Genomic DNA, 23,939 nt, shown 5'->3' with positions numbered 1-23,939 from the left:
TGTAGAATTTTCTAGAAAGCATAAAGAAGTGTTTGAAAGGAGTTTTTCAAAGAAAGACCTCGGTGAAGCTGCTTAAATATTGGGCATCAAGATCTATAGAGATAGATCAAGACGCTTGATAAGATTTTTCAATGAGAACATACCTTGACAAGATTTTGAAGTAGTTCAAAATAGAATAGTCAAAGAAGAAGTTCTTGCATGTGTTGCAAAGTGTGAAGTTGAGTAAGACTCAAAACCCGACCACAGCAGAAAAATAGAAAGAGTATGAAAGTCATTCCCTATGCCTCAGTCATAGGTTCTACAAAGTATGCTATGCTGTGTACCAGACCTATTGTGTACCTCACCATGAGTTTGGCAAGAGGGTATAATAGTGATCCAGGAGTGGATCACTGGACAGCGGTCAAAATTATCCTTAGTTACCTGAGAGGACTAAGGAAATGTTTCTCGGTTATGGAGGTGATAAAGAGTTCGTCATAAAGAGTTACATCGATGCAAGCTTTTACATCAATCCAGACGACTCCAAGAGCAACTCTACCAGACCCCGCCAAATGCACACCCCGCAAAAATTCCAGCGAGTATGCGGGCTCGGCCCAACTTTCCGGCCAGAACAGAGCCCGCATACTCGCCCAGCCCGAAATTTTTTTGCTGCAGCCTGCAAACTGCATGCCCTGAGCAGTATAACCGCGGTTCCGTGAACCTTTCGCGGGTCCAAACCCTATACCCCCGCCGCCGTGAGCCACCCGATTCCCCTTTCCCCTCTCCACATTCCTCGCTGCCGGCGACCACCCGCCCCGCCTCCAGCCGCCATGTGGGGCCGCTTGTGGAGCTCCGGACGCGGCTCCGGTAGCAGATCCGGCGGCGGAAGGGACCCGGAGCACGAGCGGCGCGCCCGGTCCGACGGCGCGCGGAAGTGCGGGGCCCGGAAATGGACCAACCGTGGCCTATCACCGCTGGCGAGCTTCCAGCAGAGCGAGATAGCGGAGTACGACCGCCGACGCACGTCCTTCTCCTCAGTGAAGTCCTCGTACGCCGGGAGCTCCTCCTCCTCCGACGCGGGCCTTCTCCCTGTGAAGAGGGAGTGGTCGGACAGTGAGGAGGAGCCAGCATCGTTCGCCTTCGTCCCTGTGGAGGAGCCGAGGACCCCACTCCGCTTGGCCGCCACGGAGTCGTCGGGCCTGAGGTCTATGTTGCAGACGTCGAAGCCGTCGCAGCCGCCATCGCCGAGCAGAGCGTGCGCGAGGAGGTGGAGCGCCAGCGCCACACCGAGAAGATCGAAGATCTCGAGTGGCCGTAGGCGGTCGCCGCCAACGTCGCTGCCAACGAGAAGGCCGAGGAGTGGCGCCGTGTCAGCGCGGAGCAGGCGGCGAAGTACATCGACCTGTGCAGCTCTGGCGAGGAGGATTGAGCGTCCGGCACCTCCATGGCGTCGTCCATTTGCCGCGACTTCGCCGCTGTTTAGATCCGACCCCTCTAGTACTAGTTTAATGTAGTATGTAGTATAACTATGCTTGTAGTTTGTTGATCATGTGATGAACTATGTTTCTACAATTTCTCCCGCGAAAGTGTTTTTTCAAATTATGCAGGTTTAGATACGGGTTCTATTCGGCCGCGCTAGTTTTCGACCCGCAAACGCCACCTTTGTGAAACCGCAAACGCGTTTTGCGGGTCGATTTTTTGCGGGGTCTGCTAGAGTTGCTCTAAGTCTCAATCTGGATACATATTGAAAGTGGGAGAAATTAGCTATAGTAGCTCCATGCAAAGCATTGTAGACATAGAAATTTGCCAAATACATACAGATCTGAATATGGCAGACCCGTTGACTAAACCTCTCTCACAAGCAAAACATGATCACACGTTAGTACTCTTTGGGTGTTAATCACATGGCAATGTGAACTAGATACTGACTCTAGTAAACCCTTTGGGTGTTGGTCACATGGCTTTGTGAACTATGGGTGTTAATCACATGGTGATTTGAACTATTGGTGTTAAATCACATGGCAATGTGAACTATATTATTGACTCTAGTGCAAGTGGAGACTAAAGGAAATATGCCCTAGAGGCAATAATAAAGTTGTTATTTATATTTCCTTATATCATGATAAATGTTTATTATTCATGCTAGAATTGTATTAACTGGAAACATAGTACATGTGTGAATACATAGACAAAACAGAGTGTCCCTAGTATGCCTCTACTAGACTAGCTCATTAATCGAAGATGGTTAAGTTTCCTAACTAGAGACATCTGTTGTCATTTGATGAACGGGATCAGATCATTAGAAAATGATGCGATGGACAAGACCCATCTGTTAGCTTGGCATAATGATCGTTATGTTTTACTAGAACATATGCCCATGCGTTGCAACGGGAAAAATTGATGTTTCGTGCAAGCATAATGTCCCACAGCCTATATATGACAAAAAATATATATTTAGAAACTACATCCATGTAGAAATCTAGTGATATACTTTTCATGACATATAGCACATATTTAATTCCTCAAATCGATGACCTAGAACTACGCGAATGACTTATACACCGAGACGGAGGTAGTACCTCAAATCCTTCATGTAGAATTTATTAAGACCACAATCTTTCTTTTAGTCATTCCACCGGTTTACCCATAATCCTTTCTTTAATTAGCCACGTCCGTTAAATATTCTATTTGACCCACAATTCTTCCTTTATTAGCTCATTCGCTTAATTAGCTCGCCCTACACATGATGACTGTCACTCGTATATTTAGAGTGAGTTGGGATTAGTAAATAGAAAGGCGCATAGGTCCTATGTTCAATTCCCATAATGTTGATATATTTTGACCCAATTATTCTTTGCGGTCTCTATGAAAGCCCATAAAAGGCCCATCAACATACAAGTACCTGGCCTAGATCGCTTAATGTGTGTAAACCAAACGAAAAGGACTAAATCAAACCAAGAATACCCATTCCCTTTAATAGTAGGTATAGATTGCTATTGTTTTCTTCATGACTTGTACATATTCCTCTGACTATGAGATTATGCAACTCCCGAATACTGAAGGAACACATTGTGTGCTATCAAATGTCACAACATAACTGGGTGATTATAAAGATGCTCTACAAGTGTATCTGAAGGTGTTTGTTGGGTTGGCATAGATCAAGATTAGGATTTGTCACTCCGAGTATCGGAGAGGTATGTCTGGGCCCTCTCGGTAATTCACATCACTATAAGCCTTGCAAGCAACATGACTAATGAGTTAGTTGCGGGATGATGCATTACGGAACGAGTAAAGAGACTTGCCGGTAACGATATTAAACTAGGTATGATGATAACGATGATCGAATCTCGGGCAAGTAACATACCAATGACTAAGGTAATAACGTATGTTGTTATTGCGGTTTGACCGATAAAGATCTTCATAGAATATGTAGGAACCAATATGAGCATCCAGGTTCCGCTATTGGTTATTGGGCGGAGATGTGTGTCGGTCATGTCTACATAGTTCTCGAACCCGTAGGGTCCGCACGCTTAATGTTCGATGACGATTTGTATTATAAGTTATGTGTTTTGGTGACCGAAGTTTGTTTGGAGTCCCAGATGAGATCATGGACATGACGAGGAGTCTCAAAATGGTCGAGAGGTAAAGATTGATATATTGGAAGGTAGTATTCGGACACCGGAAGGGTTCCGGAGTGTATCATGTACATATCGGAGTACCAAAAGGGTTACCGGAACCCCCCGGGGAAAGATATGGGCCATATGGGCCATAGGAGGGATGCTAACCAGCCCACAAGGGTTGGTTCACCTCCCACAAGGGATGAGGCCGAATTGTACTAGGGGAGGGGGCATCACCCCCTTTCCTTCTCCCACTCCCCCTTTCCCCCTCCACGAGAAGGAAAACAAGGGGGGCCGAATCCTACTAGGACTGGGAGTCCTAGTAGAACTCCCCCATTATCGCGCGCCACCTAGGGCCGGCCTCCTCCCTCTCCCTCCTTTATATACGTGGGCAGGGCACCCCTTGGAGACACAACAATTGTTCCCAGCCCTGTGTGGCATCTCTCTCCACAGTTTGCTCCTCCGATCAATAGCGTCGTAGTGCTGAGGCGAAGCCCTGCATGGAAACATCACCATCACCGTCACCACACCATCGTGCTGACGGAACTCTCCCTCGGCCCTCTGCTGGATCAAGAGTTCTAGGGACGTCATCCAGCTGAACGTGTGTAGAACTCGGAGGTGTTGTATGTTCGGTACTTGGATCGGTCGGATCGTGAAGACGTTCGACTACATCAACCGCGTTAACCTAACGCTTATGATTTCGGTCTACGTGGGTACGTGGACACACTCTCCCGGTCTCGTTGCTATGCATCTCCTAGATAGATCTTGCGTGATCATAGGAAATTTTTTAAATTGCATGCTACGTTCCCCAACACGTAGAACCGTCCTCGACGAATTGCTCAACAAGCCTTGTCTGATACACGACGCCAAATACCGAACCAACGCATAGCCTTCGAGCATGTTGGGTACTCCGGCAAGTGGCTAAGAGCGATGAGGCCATCCTCACCAACACTAACCCAGAGAAGTACTCTTCGAAGGATGACAATCTCAATGTCTTTACGATCTTCGAGACCTTTTCTTCAAATAATCGGCACAAAAGGGTGCTACGCGACCTCACTGAAGTTTACCAAGTAGCCGCAATAGATCCTTGGAACGATACGGCAATAACTTTCACCGCCGACGACAAACCAAGGGCCCAATCAGTCCGAGCTCCAGCTGCCTTGGTCTTAAACCCAATTGTGGATGGCTTTCGACTCACTAAAGTGCTCATGGATGGCGGCAGCGGACTGAACCTCATCTCCGAAGATATGCTCAACAAAATTCAAATGGACAAGAGTCGCATCGAGAAAAGTAGCACTACCTTTCGAGGCATTATCCCCAGTCGAGAAGCATGATGCTCGGGGAAAATTAAACTTGATGTAGTATTCGGCACCCAGAGAACTACAGGTCCGGAGATTTGCTCTTCCATGTGGCACCTTTCAATAGCGGATATCACGCCCTGTTGGGACAAGACGCCTTCACACGCTTTCAAGCCATACCCCATTACGGGTACGTGAAGCTCAAAATGCTAGGGCCCAACAGAGTTATCACTATCACCAGTGATCCGGATATAGCACCCCGCACCGAAAACAAAACTGCATCCTTGGCCCTCGAGGCACTATCCGAGGCCCTCACGGTCGAGGAGCTGACCACTCTGTGTTCCACAGTGGACAAAGACGATGTAATCCTCGACAAGAGGCCCAAATCTACATCTTTCAAACTAGCCGATGAAATAGTCAAATTTCAAGTGCACCCGACATATCCTAACAAAACAGTATCCATTGGAGCACAGCTGGATCCGACGGTCGATGCGGCCCTACAAGCGTTCCTGTGCGAAAATTGGGATATCTTCGCCTGGGACCCTTCGGACATGCCCGGGATCCCAAGCAGACTGGCCAAACACAGCCTCAAGATAATAAAGAGGTTCAAACTAGTCAAGTAGACGATGCAGCGATTTTTCGAACCCAAACGACAAGCTATGGGGGAGGAGCTAGCCAAACTACTTGAGGCCTAATTCATTAGAGAAATCAAGCATCTGGACTGGCTAGCCAACCTAGTCATGGTGCCGGAGAAGGATAAATCCTGGCGCCTTTGTGTCGATTTCAAAGACCATAATAAGGCTTGCCCTAGGGACCCCTTCCCACTGCCCCACATTGACCAAATCATTGATGCGACCGCATGACATGACTCATTGTGTTTCCTCGACGCATACTTCAGATACCATCAAATTAAGTTGAAGGCATCCGACCAGGCTGCAACGGCATTCATTACCCCGTATGGGCCTTTCTGCTTCAACACTATGTCTTTCGGGCTCAAAAACGCTAGCATCACTTACCAACGCATGATTCAAACATGTCTGGAAAGCAAATTGGCAAGACAGTGGAGGCATACGTAGATGATCTCGTCATCAAGAATAAACATGTCGAAACATTGGTGGACGGTCTACACCTCACATTCGACAACCTCCGAACATATGACATATGGCTCAATCTGGAAAAATGTGTCGTCGGTGTTCCAGCCGGAAAAGTACTCGGGTTCATTGTTTCCAATAGAGGAATCGAAGCAAACCCAGCCAAAATCTGAGCCCTGTCACAATTGGCAACACCAACAGACTTAAAGCAAGTCCAAAAACTAGCTGGGTGCGTGGCAGCCTTGAGCCGCTTTATCTCCATATTCGGAGAAAAGGTGATGCTACTTTATCGACTGCTCCAATGCACCGACCGTTTTGAATGGATGGATGCGGCTACAGCCGGATTGGAAGAAATAAAAACTTTGTTAGCAAGAAACCCAATCCTTGCTGCACCAAGCGTTGGCGAACCTATGTTGCTCTACATATCTGCGACTCACCGGGTGGTGAGCGCCATACTCGTCGTCGAATGAGAGGAAGAGGGACACAAATTCCCACTCCAGAAACCAATGTACTATGCATCGGCAGTACTTACACCATGCAAATCTCGATGCCCACACTATCAAAAGATAGCGTCTGCAGTCTTCATGGCATCCCGAAAGCTGCGACACTACTTTCAAGAGTGTTCGATCACGGTGGCATCCGAAGTACCACTCAATAACATCATAAATAATTGGGACGCCACCGGCTGCATAGCCAAATGGTCCATCGAGCTCTTACCATTTGAAATAACATATATTCCATGCCGAGCTATTAAATCTCAGGTGTTGGCCGACTTTGTCGCCAAATGGATGGAAGCCGAACTCCCTAAAGAGTACAACACATACTCCAACTGGGTAATGTACTTCGATGGCTCTAAAATGTTAGCCGGACTGGGGGCTGGTGTCATCCTAACATCCCCTACAAGGGACACGGTCCGCTACGTATTACAAATCATGTATATGGACTCCAACAACGCGGCTGAATATGAGGCACTACTGCATGGTCTCCGAATGGCTGTCTCTATGGGCATACACCGCCTAGAGGTGTGTGGGGATTCGAACCTTGCAATGTCCCAAAAAATGGAAAATTCGGTGCAAAAGATCCAAAGATGGCGGCATACCGAAACACCGTACTTAAAATATCAGCTCGGTTTGAGAGGCTCGAGTTTGATGACCCACAAGTATAGGGGGTCTATCATAGTACTTTCGATAAGTAAGAGTGTCGAACCCAACGAGGAGCAGAAGGAAATGACAAGCAATTTTTAGTAAGGTATTCTCTACAAGCACCGAAATTATCGGTAACAAATAGTTTTATGATAAGGTAATTCGTAACTGGTAACAAGTAACAAAAGTAAACAAGGTGAAGCAAGGTGGCCCAATCCTTTTGTAGCAAAGGACAAGCCTGGACAAACTCTTATATAAAGGAAAGCGCTCCCGAGGACATACGGGAATTATCGTCAAGCTAGTTTTCATCATGCTCATATGATTCGTGTTCCTTACTTTGATAATTTGATATGTGGGTGGACCTGTGTTTGGGTACTTCCCTTCCTTGGACAAGCATCCCACTTATGATTAACCCTCCTCGCAAGCATCTGCAACTACGAAAGAAGAATTAAGGTAAACCTAACCATAGCATGAAACATATGGATCCAAATCAGCCCCTTACGAAGCAACGCGTAAACTAGGGTTCAAGCTTCTGTTACTCTAGCAACCCATCATCTACTTATTACTTCCCAATGCCTTCCCCTAGGCCCAAACAATGGGGAAGTGTCATGTAGTCGATGTTCACATAACACCACTAGAGGAAAGACAACATACATCTCATCAAAATATCGAACGAATACCAAATTCACATGACTACTTCTAACAAGACTTCTCCCATGTCCTCAGGATCAAATGTAACTACTCACAAATCATATTCATCTTCATAATCAGAGGGGTATTAATGTGCATAAAGGATATGAACATATAACCTTCCACCGAATAAACCAACTAGCATCAACTACAATGAGTAATCAACACTACTAGCAACCCACAGGTACCAATCTGAGGTTTTGAGACAAAGATCGGATACAAGAGATGAACTAGGGTTTGAGAGGAGATGGTGCTGGTAAAGATGTTGATGGAGATTGACCTCCTCCTGATGAGAGGATCGATGGTGATGATGATGGTGACGATTTCCTCCTCCCGGTGGGATGTTTCCCTGGCGGAACAGCTCCGCTGGAGCCCTAGATTGGTTCCGCCAAGGTTCCGCCTCGAGACGGCGGCGCTTCGTCCCAAATGCTTCCTTCTGATTTTTCCAGGGCAAAAGACACGTTATACCAGAAGATGTTTCCTCGTGGACAGTGGGTGGCCCCCCTCTGGTGCTTTCTTCGCCCAATGTTTTTAATATATTCCAAAACTGACTTTCGTGGAGTTTCAGGACTTTTGGAGTTGTGCAGAATAGGTCTCTAATATTTGCTCCTTTTCCAGCCCAGGATTCCAGCTGCCGGCATTCTCCCTCTTCATGTAAACCTTGTAAAATAAGAGAGAAAAGGCATAAGTATTGTGGCATAATGTGTAATAACAACCCATATGCAATAAATATCAATATAGAAGCATGATGCAAAATGGACGTATCAACTCTCCCAAGCTTAGACCTCGCTTGTCCTCAAGCGGAAGCCGATATTGAAAAATATGTCCACATGTTTAGAGATAGAGGTGTCGATAAGATCAAATACGGACATGAGGGCATCATGATCATTCTTAGAATAGCAACATATATATATATATATTATCATACGATTTCTTATACTGAAGTAACAATCTATTCACAATGTAAAGTATGAATCAGAAACTTCGTTGAAAAACTAGCAAACTATAATCCCAGTCATTGAAGCAATTGCAATTTATCATAACATCGGAAAGAGTCAAAATAAGAGCTTTTCAGCAAGTCCACATACTCAACTATCATTTAGTCTTTCACAATAGCTAACACTCACGCAATACTTATGGGTATGAAGTTTTAATCGGACATAGAGAAAGATAGGGGCTTATACTTTTGCCTCCCAACCTTTTACCTAAAGGGTAACGTCAACAATAATGCTTTATGAAAACCCACATCCAATTGGATATATATATATATATATATATATATATATATATATATATATCAGGATCTTTCCAACACATAGCTTGCCAAACGATAATGTGTAAAAAGGAAAGGTGAAGATCACCAAGACTGTTGTATAAGGTATAAGACAAAAATAAAAGATAGGCCCTTCGCAGAGGGAAGAAGAGGTTGTCATGTGCTTTTATGGTATAGGGACCTTTATTATGCAGTCTGTCGTTTTTATTTCTTCCATATCACAAGCTCGTATAAAGCTTATTTTCTCCACACTAATAGATCATACATATTTAGACAGCAATTTTTATTGCTTGCAACAATGACAACTTACTTGAAGGATATTACTCAATCCATAGGTAGATATGGTGGACTCTCATGGCAAAACTGAGTTTAAGGATATTTGGAAGCACAGGTACTATCTCTACTTGGTGCAAAGAATTTGGCTAGCATGAGAGGGAAAGGCAAGCTCAACATGTTGGATGATCCATGACAATATAATTTAATTAGGATATAAGAAAATATAACCCATTGCATTGTCTTCCTTGTCCAACATCAACTTTTTAGCATGTCATATTTTAATGAGTGCTCACAATCATAAAAGATATCCAAGATAGTATATTTATATGTGAAAACCTCTCTTTCTTTATTACTTCCTATTAATTGCAACGATGACCAAAACTATGTTTGTCAACTCTCAACAACTTTTATTCATCATACTCTTTATATGTGAAGTCATTACTCTCCATAAGATCAATATGATCTCTTTATTTCTTTTTATTCCCTCAAGATCATAGCAAGATAACCAAGCCCTCGACTCAAGACTAATCTTTATTATATATAGCTCACGGACTCGATTACATAGATAAGGATCAACACAAAAACTCAAAGCTAGATCATACTAAACTTTATTCTACTAGATCAAGATATAACCAAAATGATCGAACTAAGAAAACGGTAAAGATAGAAGTGTGATGGTGATACGATACCGGGGCACCTCCCCCAAGCTTGGCAGTTGCCAAGGGGAGAACCCATACCCATGTATTTATGTCTCTTGCTTCGGAGGTGGTGATGATGGAGTTGTTGATGATGTAGGCTTGTCGTCCATCTTCGAAGGCATAGTGAGGGAGTCCTGGATTAGGGGGTGTCCGGATAGCCGGACTATACCTTCGGCCGGACTCCTGTACTATGAAGATACAAGACTGAAGACTTCGTCCCGTGTCCGGAAGGGACTTTCCTTGGCGCGGAAGGCAAGCTTGGCGATATGGATATGTAGATCTCCTACCATTGTAACCGACTCTGTGTAACCCTAGCCCTCTCCGGTGTCTATATAAACCGGAGGGTTTTAGTCCAAAGGACGAACATACAATCATACCATAGGCTAGCTTCTAGGGTTTAGCCTCTCTGATCTCGTGGTAGATCTACTCTTGTACTACCCATATCATCAATATTAATCAAGCAGGACGTAGGGTTTTTACCTCCATCGAGAGGGCCCGAACCTGGGTAAAAACATCGTGTCCCTTGTCTCATGTTACCATCCGCCTAGACGCACAGTTCGGGACCCCCTACCCGAGATCCACCGGTTTTGACACCAACATTGGTGCTTTCATTGAGAGTTCCTCTGTGTCGTCACTTTTAGGCGAGATGGCTCCTCCGATCATCAACGATGATGCGATCCAGGGTGAGACTTTTCTCCCCGGACAGATCTTCGTATTTGGCGGCTTTGCACTGCGGGCCAATTTGCTTGGCCATCTAGAGCAGATCGAAAGCTACGCCCCTGGCCATCACGTCAGATTTGGAAGTTTGAACTACACGGCCGACCTCCGCGGTGACTTGATCTTCGACGAGTTCGAGCCGCAGCCGAGCGCGCCGCACTGTCACGATGGGCATGATCTAGCTCTGCCGCCGAACAGTGCCCTGGAGGCCACACCCGCATCAGCTCCGACCCATAATTCGGAGCCAATTGTGCCAATCGAGGATGGGTGGTTGGACACCGCCTCGGGGGCTGCAATCTCTACGGTGATCGAGCCGAACACCAGCACTATTCTCTGCGAAGCTCGTGACTCCAAGGAGCCAGACTCCTCTCCAAACTCTGAGCCCTCCGCGCCCCTACCGATCGAACCCGATTGGGCGCCGATCATGGAGTTCACCGCCGCGGACATCTTTCAGCACTCGCCCTTCGGCGATATTCTGAATTCACTAAAGTCTCTCTCTTTATCAGGAGAGCCCTGGCTGGACTATGTTCAGCAAGGTTGGCATGTGGATGATGAAGAAATTCAAAGCCCACCCACCACCCACTTCGTAGCCACTGTCGATGATTTAACCGACATGCTCGACTTCAACTCCAAAGACATCGATGGTATGGACGCCGATGCAGGAGACGATCAAGAACCAGCGCCTATAGGGCACTAGAAATCCACCTCGTCGTATGATATATACATGGTGGACACCCCAAAAGAAGGCAATGGCGATGGAACAGCGAAGGATGACCCCTCCAAGAAGCAGCCTAAGCGCCAGCGTCAGCGGCGCCGCTCTAAATCCCGCCAAAGCAAAAACAGTGATTCGGGCACGGGAGATAATAACACCCCGGAGAGTGCCGAAGACAACCACCTCCAGCAAGATTCAGCACAGGAGGATGGAGAAGCCAGCCCTCATGAGAGAGCGGCAGACAGAGAGGTCGAGGACGATAATTATATGCCTTCCTCCGAAGACGAGGCAAGCCTCGACGACGATGAATTTGTCGTGTCGGAGGATCCCGTCGAACAAGAGCGTTTCAAATGCAGGCTTATGTCCACGGCAAGCAGCCTCAAGAAAAAACAGCAACAACTTAGAGCTGATCAAGATTTGCTAGCCGACAGATGGACTGAAGTCCTTGCGGCCGAAGAGTATGAACTCGAACGCCCCTCCAAGAGCTACCCAAAGCGCAGGTTGCTACCCCGATTAGTGGAGGGAGCACCTAAACCTACATCACCAGCGCATGATGCAGCCGACCGGCCACCCCGTGGCCACGACAAAGAGGCCTCTTGGCCCTCCACTCAAGCCGCACCCCGGCGCCGCTCAAAAAATACCAAGCCATGGGAAAATGCGCCAGACCTACGAGATATATTGGAGTACAAGGCAAGGCAAACAAGATCGATCTACGGATCGCGTGGGTGCCCCACGGCATGAGACGGTAATCGTCACTCCGGATATAGTAAATCCGGCTGGGCCGAACACAGTAGACAAAGCTCGTTTGAGCTGTGCCGTGATATAGCCCAATACAGAGGCGCCGCACACCCACTATGCTTCACAGATGAAGTAATGGATCATCAAATCCCCGAGGGTTTCTAACCCGTGAACATCGAATCATACGATGGCACAACAGATCTTGCGGTATGGATCGAGGACTATCTCCTTCATATCCACATGGCCCGCGGTGATGACCTACACGCCATCAAATACCTCCTACTCAAGCTTAAAGGACCAACTCGGCATTGGCTTAACAGCTTGCCAGCAGAATCAATTGGTTGTTGCGAGGACCTGGAAACCCTATTCCTCGACAATTTCCAGGGCACTTATGTGCGACCACCAGACGCCGATGAACTTAGCCACATGATTCAGCAGCCAGAGGAATCGGCCAGACAATTCTGGACACGGTTCCTAACCAAGAAAAATCAAATCGTCGACTGTCCGGATGCATAGGCCCTAGCAGCCTTTAAGCATAACATCTGCGACGAGTGGCTTACACGGCACCTAGGACAGGAAAAGCCGAAATCTATGGCAGCCCTCACGACACTTATGACCCGCTTTTACGCGGGAGAAGACAGCTGGCTAGCTCACAGCAATAACATGACCAAGATCCCTGGTAATTCGGATACCAAGGACAATAGTGGCAGGTCGCGTCGCAACAAGCAAAAGCGCCGCATTAACGACGACAATGCTGAGGATACGGCAGTTAATGCTGGATTCAGAGGCTCTAAACCCGGTCAGCGGAAAAAGCCATTCAAAAGAAATACTCCAGGCCCGTCCAGTTTGGACCGAATACTCGACCGCTCATGCCAGATACATGGCACCCCTGAAAAACCAGCCAATCACACCAACAGGGATTGTTGGGTGTTCAAGCAGGCAGGCAAGTTAAATGCCGAAAGCAGAGACAAGGGGCTGCATAGTGATGACGAGGAGGAGCCCCGCCCGCCGAACAACAGTGGACAGAAAGGTTTTCCCCCACAAGTGCGGACGGTGAACATGATATACGCAACCCACGTCCCCAAGAGGGGGCGGAAGCGTGCGCTAAGGGACGTATACGCGATGGAGCCAGTCGCCCCAAAGTTCAACCCATGGTCTTCCTGCCCGATCACTTTTGATCGAAGGGACCACCCCACTAGCATCCGTCATGGTGGATTCGCTGCATTGGTTCTAGACCCAATTATTGATGGATTTCACCTCACTAGAGTCCTCATGGACGGCGGCAGCAGCCTGAACCTGCTTTACCAGGATACAGTGCGGAAAATGGGCATCGATCCCTCGAGGATCAAACCCACTAAAACGACCTTTAAAGGCGTCATACCAGGTGTAGAGGCCAACTGTACAGGCTCAGTTACACTTGAAGTGGTCTTCGGATCTCCGGATAATTTCCGAAGCGAGGAGTTAATCTTCGACATAGTCCCGTTCCGCAGTGGCTATCACGCACTGCTCGGGCGAACCGCATTTGCCAAGTTCACTGCAGTGCCGCACTACGCATACTTCAAGCTCAAGATGCCAGGCCCTCGAGGAGTCATCGCGGTCAATGGAAACACCGAACGCTCTCTCCGAACGGAGGAGCATACAGCGGCTATCGTAGCGGAAGTACAAAGTAGCCTCTCAAGGCAATTCTCCAGTCGGGCCATTAAACGTCTGGACACCGTCAAGCGCGCCTGGAGTAACCTACAACAAGACCGCCTGGCATGTTCCGAGCAAGCGTAGCAATGCGGCCCCAACCCCAGCCCTCGCGAACTTGCAAAACCAGTGTTGCGCATACATAACTACGTTCTGGAAATACCACGTGCACAGGGGGAGGGGCACCATCACGACATGCCCGAAACGCGGCTTAAACCGCACTAGGGGCTGCTGACTTCTTAATTTCTCTTATTTTCAGGATTCCATTCTTCGGAAGGCTTGTCCGGCAGTACAATTGCCGCGCAAACGATACAACCAGGGAAGCAGAAAGCTACGCCGCACTATGGAACTCTAAGGTGGTCTCTATAACGAGCAGTATACCTGTTTCTCATAACATTCCGCAGCTCGCCCCTAGAAAGGACATGTTAAATAGTCTGATCTTTTGCTTATTGCACTATTTGTATCGTTCTGCTTTGATCGTAGCCTTTTTAAATAAACAATGCATAGCTTCCGTCTATTATTGCATTACTCTTTTTATGAATATATGTTCATTAATGCCATGTTGCACCCGTACACTTTGGTACGGCCAATACGCCAGGGGCTTAAGTACCCCACAATACGGTGTGAGAAGTCCGAACACTTTCACAAGTGCGGCACCCCGAACTTATAGCATTATATGCATCGGCTCCGAATCATGTCTTGGGTCAATAGTTGGGTTTGCCCGGCTCCTATGTTTTGGTACCTTACGTTCCGTTATATCGGTTAAGGTAGTACTAGGAGAACTACTATGATTGTGCCCCAGTTGAGCTGGGCTAAGCACCTCATTAGAGAAAGCTAAAACTGACCATCATGATGAGGAGAGAGTTGGTCGCTGTTCGAGAGGTTTTCGAGTCCCTAAAGACTTATGCCGCTTAGAGCGAGGAGTCGGCTTTGTCCGGCCTAGGCGTGGATAGCGCCCCGGACTCGGTATTCCAAACACTAGGGGCTTCGCTGAAATTTAAAATTATAGAATTCTATGGCTAAGTGAGAGTGTTCAAGCATTATAGTCCGATTGCCTTGTTCGTTGTGTTGAGCGCCTCCCTCGAAGGACCCAAGAATGGGAAAAAGAGCGCTCATGTTTGTCCCGAACACCCTAGCACTCGTGGCACGGGGCAGAAGCCGACGACTCGCCATCTCTCAAATTTGATAAATGGCCGCACAGAAGGTAATATTTTAAATTCAAAAGCATTGCTTAGCGCACATGAACAAGTTTTCAGCGTACATGATCACAAATGCGAGTTTACTCAAAAATTACATCTTTGGAGCATTCATCCGCTATAAGGCGGGCACCCTTCAGGACGCCCTCATAATACGCTTCTGGGACGTGATGCTCCTTGCCCGGCGGCGGCCCATCCTTCACCAACTTCTCCGCATCCATCTTGCCCCAGTGCACATTAGCACGGGCAAGCGCCCTACGGGCACCTTCAATGCAGACGGAGCGCTTGATTACTTCAAGCCGTGGACAGGCATCCACCAACCGCCTCACCAGCCCGAAGTAGGTCCCAAGCAGAGCCTCTCCAGGCCAAAGCCGAACTACGAGGCCTTTTATGGCCTGTTCGGCCACCTTGTGGAGCTCGACCATTTGCTTCAGCTGGTCGCTCAAAGGCACCAGGTGTCCAGCCTCAGCATACTGAGACCAGAACACCTTCTCCGTCGAGCTCCCCTCCTCGGATCGTTAGTAGGCGGCGACATCAAACGCACTATGGGGAAAATCTGCGAATGCTCCTGGAGAGCTCCGGACTCGGGTAAGTAACAAGTAATTCACTTTCACGTGCTTGCTTTGCATAATGAATGCCTTACCCGCCACTATCTTCTTAATCGCTTCAATTTCTTGGAGGGCTTTCTGGGCTTTGGCCTTGGCAGACTTCGCGCTTTCGAGGGCTGCCGCAAGCTCGAACGCTTGCGTTTTTTCATGAGAGCCTGGAGCTCTTTCTGCACCTCCTCCACCCGCGCCTCCTGCTTCCCTCTCTCTGTGCGCTCTGCGGCCGCTCTGTTTTCGGCCTCGGACAACGATTTCTTAAGGGTTGCCACCTCGGTCGTGGCCCCTATAATAGCACGTTGATCCTATCATTTTTTGCAACCACATCTTCTCTATATACTTGCGCAAGGTATTACTTACCTTCCTTCTCCTCGACTTGTCTCTTGGCATGGCCGAGCTCGTTCTCGGACCGCGCGAGGTTTTGCTTCAGCGTATCCACCTCCGCAGTCAGTGCGGCGGAGGCCAGCAGCGAAGCCTACATACGCATATTGACTTGATTATGTTAGACTCCTGCGAATGTTATTAGATCCTCTATTCGGCTTTTCTTTCCGAATGCCGAACAGAGCATCAGGGGCTACTGTCTATGCGGTAATATTTTTACATATTCTTCACTTACCTCAAAGCCCGTTAGAAGGCTGGCATAGGCTTCAGTCAGTCCGCTCTTGGCGGACTGAACCTTCTGGATCACCGCACTCATAATAGTGCGGTGCTCCTCGTCGATGGAGGCGCCGTTAAGCACCTCCAGCAAATTGTCTGGTGCCTCCGGTTGGACGGAGGCTTCCGGCTCGGTAGCCTTGCTCCTATTGGAAGGAGGCTGCCTACCGGAGTACGGAACCGTTGAAGGTTCCGGCGCGGTGTCCGGCTCAAGGCCGGACTCGGAGCCATTGGGGGTTCTATCCCCTTTACGCCTGGAGTCCGGGAGGTCGCCTTGCGGCGCCTCTAGGACCACCTCCTCCTGGCTTGGAACCTGCTGGGACGCCACCGCGGCGTCGTCCGTAGGATGGGGGGAGGTAGCCGTCGGAAGCGAATTCACATCTGACGAATCCAAGGAACCGCTCGATGACACGTCGAGCCGTTCTTTGGGTGGACTGCATAAACATGTTCGACGTAAGGAAAAGCTATGCAATGGGGGAATACTATGAATCACTCTGGTATCCGGATACTTACGATCTCGCCAGGGGCTTGGCCCTGTGCGGCCACTCCTCTTCACCGTCGTCGGTGTTGGTGGAGTAATCCGGAGGAGGGGTCTTCCCCTTCTTGGACCCTTCGGCCTCCCCAGTTGGGGCGACCTTCCTTTTCTTCCCTCCCCCCGCTGGAGGGGGAGAGGTCTCTTCTTCCTTCTCCTCGTATTCATGGGAGGAGTGCGCCTTGGAGTCGTCGGATGATGAATCCGACACCTCCTGGCGCCGGGCACTCTTTCGAGTCCCCGTGGCCTTCTTCTTGGCCTTCTTCTCCGGCACCACATAGGGTGCCGAAACCAGCAGCTTCGCCAAGTGAGCGTCTGCTGGGCCTTCGGGCAAAGGAGCTAGACAGTTGATTTGTCCGGACGTCTGCTGCCAATCCTGTCAAAGGTAAGGGAGCTTATATCCCGCATGGAGTCAAACTATGAAAAACTAATACCCTGTAAAAGGTAAGAACAGCTTACCGCACGAGCGTGACGCTGCGTGCTGAATCCGCGATCCTCGGTAGCGGATGCGGGGGCCTCGGCGCCCTTGAAAAGCAGCTTCCAGGCATCTTCGTACGTCGTGTCGAAGAGCCTGCTAAGAGTTCGGTGCCGTGCCGGGTCCAACTCCCACAGGTTGAAAGCCCGTTGTTGACACAGGAGGATCCGGCGGATCAGCATAACCTGGACTACGTTGACAAGTTTGAGCTTCTTGTCCACCAGGGTTTGGACGCATGTTTGGAGTTCGGTCAGCTCTCCTTTTTTACCCCATGACAGGCCTGTCTCTTTCTAGGAGGCGAGCCGCGTAGGGGGTCCGGATCGGAACTCGGGGGTTGCGACCCATTCAGGGTCGCGCGGCTCGGTGATGTCAAACCACCCCGATTGCCACCCCTTTAGGGACTCCACGAAGGAGCCCTCGAGCCATAGGACATTGCGCATCTTGCCCACCATGGCGCCTCCGCACTCCGCCTGGGTGCCGTGCACCACCTTCGGCTTGACATTGAAAGTCTTGAGCCATAGGCCGAAATGGGGGCGGATGCAGAAGAAAGCCTCGCACGCGACGATAAATGCCGAGATGTTGAGGACAAAGTTCGGGGCCAGATCGTGGAAATCCAGGCCATAGTAGAACATGAGCCCCCGGACAAATGGGTGGAGGGGGAAGCCCAGTCCGCAGAGGAAATGGGGGAGGAACACCACCCTCTCATGGGGCCTAGGGGTGGGGATGCGCTGCCCCTCTTCGGGAAGCCGGTGCGCAATGTCGTTACACAAGTATCCGCCATCCTCAGTTTTTTGATGTGTCCCTCTGTGATGGAGGAGACCATCCACTTGCCTCCTGCTCCGGACATGGCTGGAGAAGGTTGAGGTGGGGTGTGTGGACTTGGGCGCTAGAGCTCGAGTGCGCGGAAATGGATAGGCAAAGGAGGAAGAAGGCATGGATGAAAAGGTGGATCCTTATCCCCTTATATGGGCACACGCGACTATGCGTCCCCACCAGCCTGGTAAAACTCGCTTATCTCCCAAGCGCCATAATCAATGGTGCGGTTGGGTTACCCACGCCTGTATTGATGAGAATCCCGGACTAAGGGGACTCAATCTCTGCTTTGACAAGACGTGCCAAGGAAACTGCCTCGCTAACACTACAAGAAATATGTCAACTTATGACCTTCTGTCAGTGACCCTCGAAGAATTGGTCATAAATTTATGACCATTTTAGACCAATTGGTCAAAAGTTGTTCAGGGGGCTTCAAACCCTAAACCATTGCGACCATTTTGGTCAGAAAGGTCGTAATTTCCTTACACGAAATGGTCACAAAGCAAACAGTGCTAGTCCGCTGCCTTATTTCTAGTTGTTAATGACCAATATAGATGGTCATAACCTTGTAGATTGTGGTGGGTTGTGATGACTAGGCGCCATCTCATCAGTTTTGCCTATGTGTCATGTCCATGTGGCAGTTTTTGCCCTAGGTTGTGAAGCAACCTATATTTCTATCATTCCCAAAATTCCCAAAAAAATCTCATAAATTCTTTGGGTCATATCTTCATCAAATATGTAAAAATCTATCCTTGCCTAGTTCAAAACTAATTCAACAATATTCATTTTCCTATTATGTTCACAACAACACTTTATGAAGGAAGTGCTATTTATATATTCTTGATTGCCCTACGAATTTTTGGGCACTCTTTCCTATCCAAATCATTACCGCGTGACAAAATTCAGCTCCATTTGCCTAGCAAATCTTCCTCGGCAAATTTCCAAAGTTTTTGTCCACCTAGAAGCATTGTGAAGGAAGTGCCTTTTTTATATATCTAAATGACATGAAATTTATACAGTTTCTTCATATGCCCAAATTATCACCCTCCTCCAAATTGCAGCTCAGTCAAATCATCTATGTGAGCCCAGGTTCAATTTATATTTTATGGCCAAATTGGCACGTTGGAAAGCAAGTGTTATATAGACCCCTCCTATTACCCTCAAACTTTTCGGCCACTCTTCCATACCCAAATCATTGGCACGTGATAATATTCAGCTCAATTTTCCTAGTAAATCTTTCTCGGGAAATTTCCAAAGTTTCTACCTCGAGAGAAGCTTTGTGAAGTAAGTACTAGCTAGGCTTACCCAAATGATCTGAAAATTGACCAGCGCATGACCATACCTAAGTAACTTACCTACACCAATTTTGAGCTCATTTCATTCATTCAATCTCTCTCACTAGTTTTCCCAAGTTTCTGTCCATAGAAGAGCATTGTGAAGGAAGTACTACTTTGGCATGTCCAAATGGTATCAATTTTCTACAATGCTTTCCTATGCCCAAATAACCATCCTCCACAAAATTTCAGCTTAATCAATTCATTATTTTGAGCCCAGCTTCAACATTCATATTTTTGTCCAGCGTGGTACTTTGCAAAGCAAGTACCACCTAGGATCCTCCTTTTGAGCTAAAAATTTGTGACAACATTCTCCTTAGTAGATGATCATCCTCAGCCAAAACTCACGCCCATTGGCCATGTGAATTTCCCGTACCGCTAATCAAACACTTGGCTGCTAATTCATGTTTGAGCATCGATCGATCTTCTCGTGAGAATCTTATGTTGTAATTTTCTTCCTAGCACCAACCTGGGGAGTGCCCAACCCTCTAGACATGCCTAAGCCTCCCAGAACACATAGCAACATTACGGTCACGCGGTGACAACGCGACGGGCATGCGAGTTTACGCGCTCTAGAGTTGAGGCCCTCGGCCACCGCCCAAACCTCAACGTATCGCCACCAAACCATGTATTTATGATTAAATAGGTCCTTATGTAACTAGAAATGATTTTTGGAAAAAATAAACAGCAAACTATGAGGCAGCTGCAGTTCAAATTTGACCCGCTTCCAACTGAATCGGCGGAAATTTGTCTTTTCACGAGAGGTGGATCAAAAAAAATTACACCCAACCATTTTGTCAATTGTTCATTAAATATGGCCTAGTATTTTATAAAAATGATTCGGTCCAATTTTGCAACAATTATTTGGTAGTTCCTTCACAAAAAAACCTCCTTTCGGGCACTCGAAAAATGGAAAATGGTTTTTTCGTCCAACGAAAATGAAAACTTCCTTAGGCAACATTGTTTGCCATTCCAATATGCACCCTTGTGCACAATATGAGATCATTTGAACAAACTATGCCATGAATGTGGCCGTAAGATTGATCATTTGGCTTGAAAGCCATTGATCTCCACACATGATAGCTCATTTCTGAGAACACTTTTTTAAAATAATTGACGTATTACAAGTTTGTAATTTTTCCTAGGAACTTGGCCACATATGATGACACAATGCGAAGGTTTCCCAATTTTTTGATTTTTTTGAATTTTTTATACCCGTTTCAAAATGCGGTCAAAACGGCGGGAATGACCGTTCCTAGCTAGTGGTTGAATCTTGGAATTTTTTTGGTGTTTCTCTGATTAAATAGATACTTATGTACCTATAAATGATTTTTGAAAAAATAAATAGCAAACTATGTGGCAGCTGCAGTTCAAATTTGACCCACTTCAAGCTGAATCGGCGGAAATTTGCCTTTTTCACGAGAGGTGGATCAAAAAGTTTTACACCCAACCTTTTTGTCAATTGTGCATTAAATATGGCCTAGTATTTTATAAAAATGATTCGGTCCAATTTTGCAACAATTATTTGGTAGTTCCTTCACAAAAAAACCTCCTTTCGGGCACTCGAAAAATGGAAAATGGTTTTTTCGTCCAACGAAAATGAAAACTTCCTTAGGCAACATTGTTTGCCATTCCAATATGCACCCTTGTGCACAATATGAGATCATTTGAACAAACTATGCCATGAATGTGGCCATAAGATTGATCATTTGGCTTGAAAGCCATTGATCTCCACACACGATAGCTCGTTTCTGAGAACACTTTTTTAAAATAATTGCCGTATTACAAGTTTTTTATTTTTCCTAGGAACTTGGCCACATATGATGACACAATGCGAAGGTTTCCCAAATTTTTGATTATTTTGAATTTTTTATACCCGTTTCAAAATGCGGTCAAAACGGCGGGAATGACCGTTCCTAGCTAGTGGTTGAATCTTGGAATTTTTTTGGTGTTTCTCTGATTAAATAGATACTTATGTACCTAGAAATGATTTTTGAAAAAATAAATAGCAAACTATGAGGCAGCTACAGTTCAAATTTGACCCGCTTCAAGCTGAATCGGCGGAAATTTGCCTTTTTCACGAGAGGTGGATAAAAAAATTTTACACCCAACCTTTTTGTCAATTGTGCATTAAATATGGCCTAGTATTTTATAAAAATGATTCGGTCGAATTTTGCAACAATTATTTGGTAGTTCCTTCACAAAAAAACCTCCTTTCGGGCACTCGAAAAATGGAAAATGGTTTTTTCGTCCAACGAAAATGAAAACTTCCTTAGGCAACATTGTTTGCCATTCCAATATGCACCCTTGTGGACAATATGAGATCATTTGAACAAACTATGCCATGAATGTGGCCATAAGATTGATCATTTGGCTTGAAAGCCATTGATCTCCACACATGATAGCTCGTTTCTGAGAACACTTTTTAAAAATAATTGTCGTATTACAAGTTTGTTATTTTTCCTAGGAACTTGGCCACATATGATGATACAATGCGAAGGTTTCCCTTTTTTTTATTTTCTTTTGAATTTTTTATATCCGTTTCAAAAATGCGGTCAAAACGGCGGGAATGACCGTTCCTAGCTAGTGGTTGAATCTTGGAATTTTTTTGGTGTTTCTCTGATTAAATAGATACTTATGTACCTAGAAATGATTTTTGAAAAAAATAAGTAGCAAACTATGAGGCAGCTGCAGTTCAAATTTGACCTGCTTCCAACTGAATCGGCGGAAATTTGCCTTTTTCACGAGAGGTGGATCAAAAATTTTTACACCCAACCATTTTGTCAATTTTGCATTAAATATGGCCTAGTATTTTATAAAAATGATTCGGTCCAATTTTGCAACAATTATTTGGTAGTTCCTTCACAAAAAAACCTCCTTTCGGGCACTCGAAAAATGGAAAATGGTTTTTTCGTCCAACGAAAATGAAAACTTCCTTAGGCAACATTGTTTGCCATTCCAATATGCACCCTTGTGCACAATATGAGATCATTTGAACAAACTATGCCATGAATGTGGCCATAAGATTGATCATTTGGCTTGAAAGCCATTGATCTCCACACATGATAGCTCGTTTCTGAGAACACTTTTTTAAAATAATTGCCGTATTACAAGTTTGTTATTTTTCCTAGGAACTTGGCCACATATGATGACACAATGCGAAGGTTTCCCAATTTTTTGATTTTTTTTGAATTTTTTATACCCGTTTCAAAATGGGGTCAAAACGGCGGGAATGACCGTTCCTAGCTAGTGGTTGAATCTTGGAATTTTTTTCGTGTTTCTCTGATTAAATAGGTCCTTATGTAACTAGAAATGATTTTTGGAAAAAATAAATAGCAAACTATGAGGCAGCTGCAGTTCAAATTTGACCCGCTTCCAACTGAATCGGCGGAAATTTGTCTTTTTCACGAGAGGTGAATCAAAAATTTTTACTCCCAACCATTTTGTCAATTGTGCATTAAATATGGCCTAGTATTTTATAAAAATGATTTGTAAAATTTTGCAACAATTATTTGGTAGTTCCTTCACAAAAAACCCTCCTTTCGGGCACTCGAAAAATGGAAAATGGTTTTTTCGTCCAACTAAAATGAAAACTTCCTTAGGAAACATTGTTTGCCATTCCAAGATGCACCCTTTTGCACAATATGAGATCACTTGAACAAACTATGCCAAGAATGTGGCCATAAGATTGATCATTTGGCTTGAAAGCCATGAATCTTCACGCATGATAGCTTATTTCTGAGAACACTTTTTTAAAATAATTGCCGTATTGCAAGTTTGTTATTTTTCCTTGTAACTTGGCCACATATAATGACACAATGTGAAGGTTTCCCAATTTTTGATTTTTTTTTGAATTTTTGATGCCCGTATCAAAATGCGGTCAAAACGACGGGAATGACCGTTCCTAGCTAGTGGTTGAACCTTGGAATTTTTTTGGTGTTTCTCTGATTAAGTAGATACTTATGTACCTAGAAATGATTTTTTGAAAAAGTAAAGAGCAAACTATGAGGCAGCTCCAGTTCAAATTTGACCCACTTCCTACTGAATCGGCGGGAATTTATCTTTTTCACCAGAGGTGGATCAAAACTTTTGACACCCAACCATTTTGTCAATTGTGAATAAAATATGGCCTAGTATTTTCGAAAAATGATTTGGTCCAATTTTGCAACAAATATATGGTAGGTCCTTCACAAAAAGAACTCATTTTGGGCACTCGGAAAATGGAAATGAATTTTCCATGCAAAGAAAATGAAAACTCCCTTAGGCAACAATGTTTGGAATTCCAAGATGCACTTTTTTTAATGATATTAACATTATTCAATGTTTGTTATTTTTACTGAAAAGTACTCCCTCCGTCCCATAATATAAGAATGTTTTTGACACTACACTAGTGTTAAAAACGTTCTTATATTATGA

Source organism: Triticum aestivum, chromosome 6A (genome assembly GCF_018294505.1).
Source record: "Triticum aestivum cultivar Chinese Spring chromosome 6A, IWGSC CS RefSeq v2.1, whole genome shotgun sequence".
Lineage (NCBI taxonomy): Eukaryota > Viridiplantae > Streptophyta > Magnoliopsida > Poales > Poaceae > Triticum > Triticum aestivum.
This window is presented reverse-complemented; position numbering follows the sequence as displayed.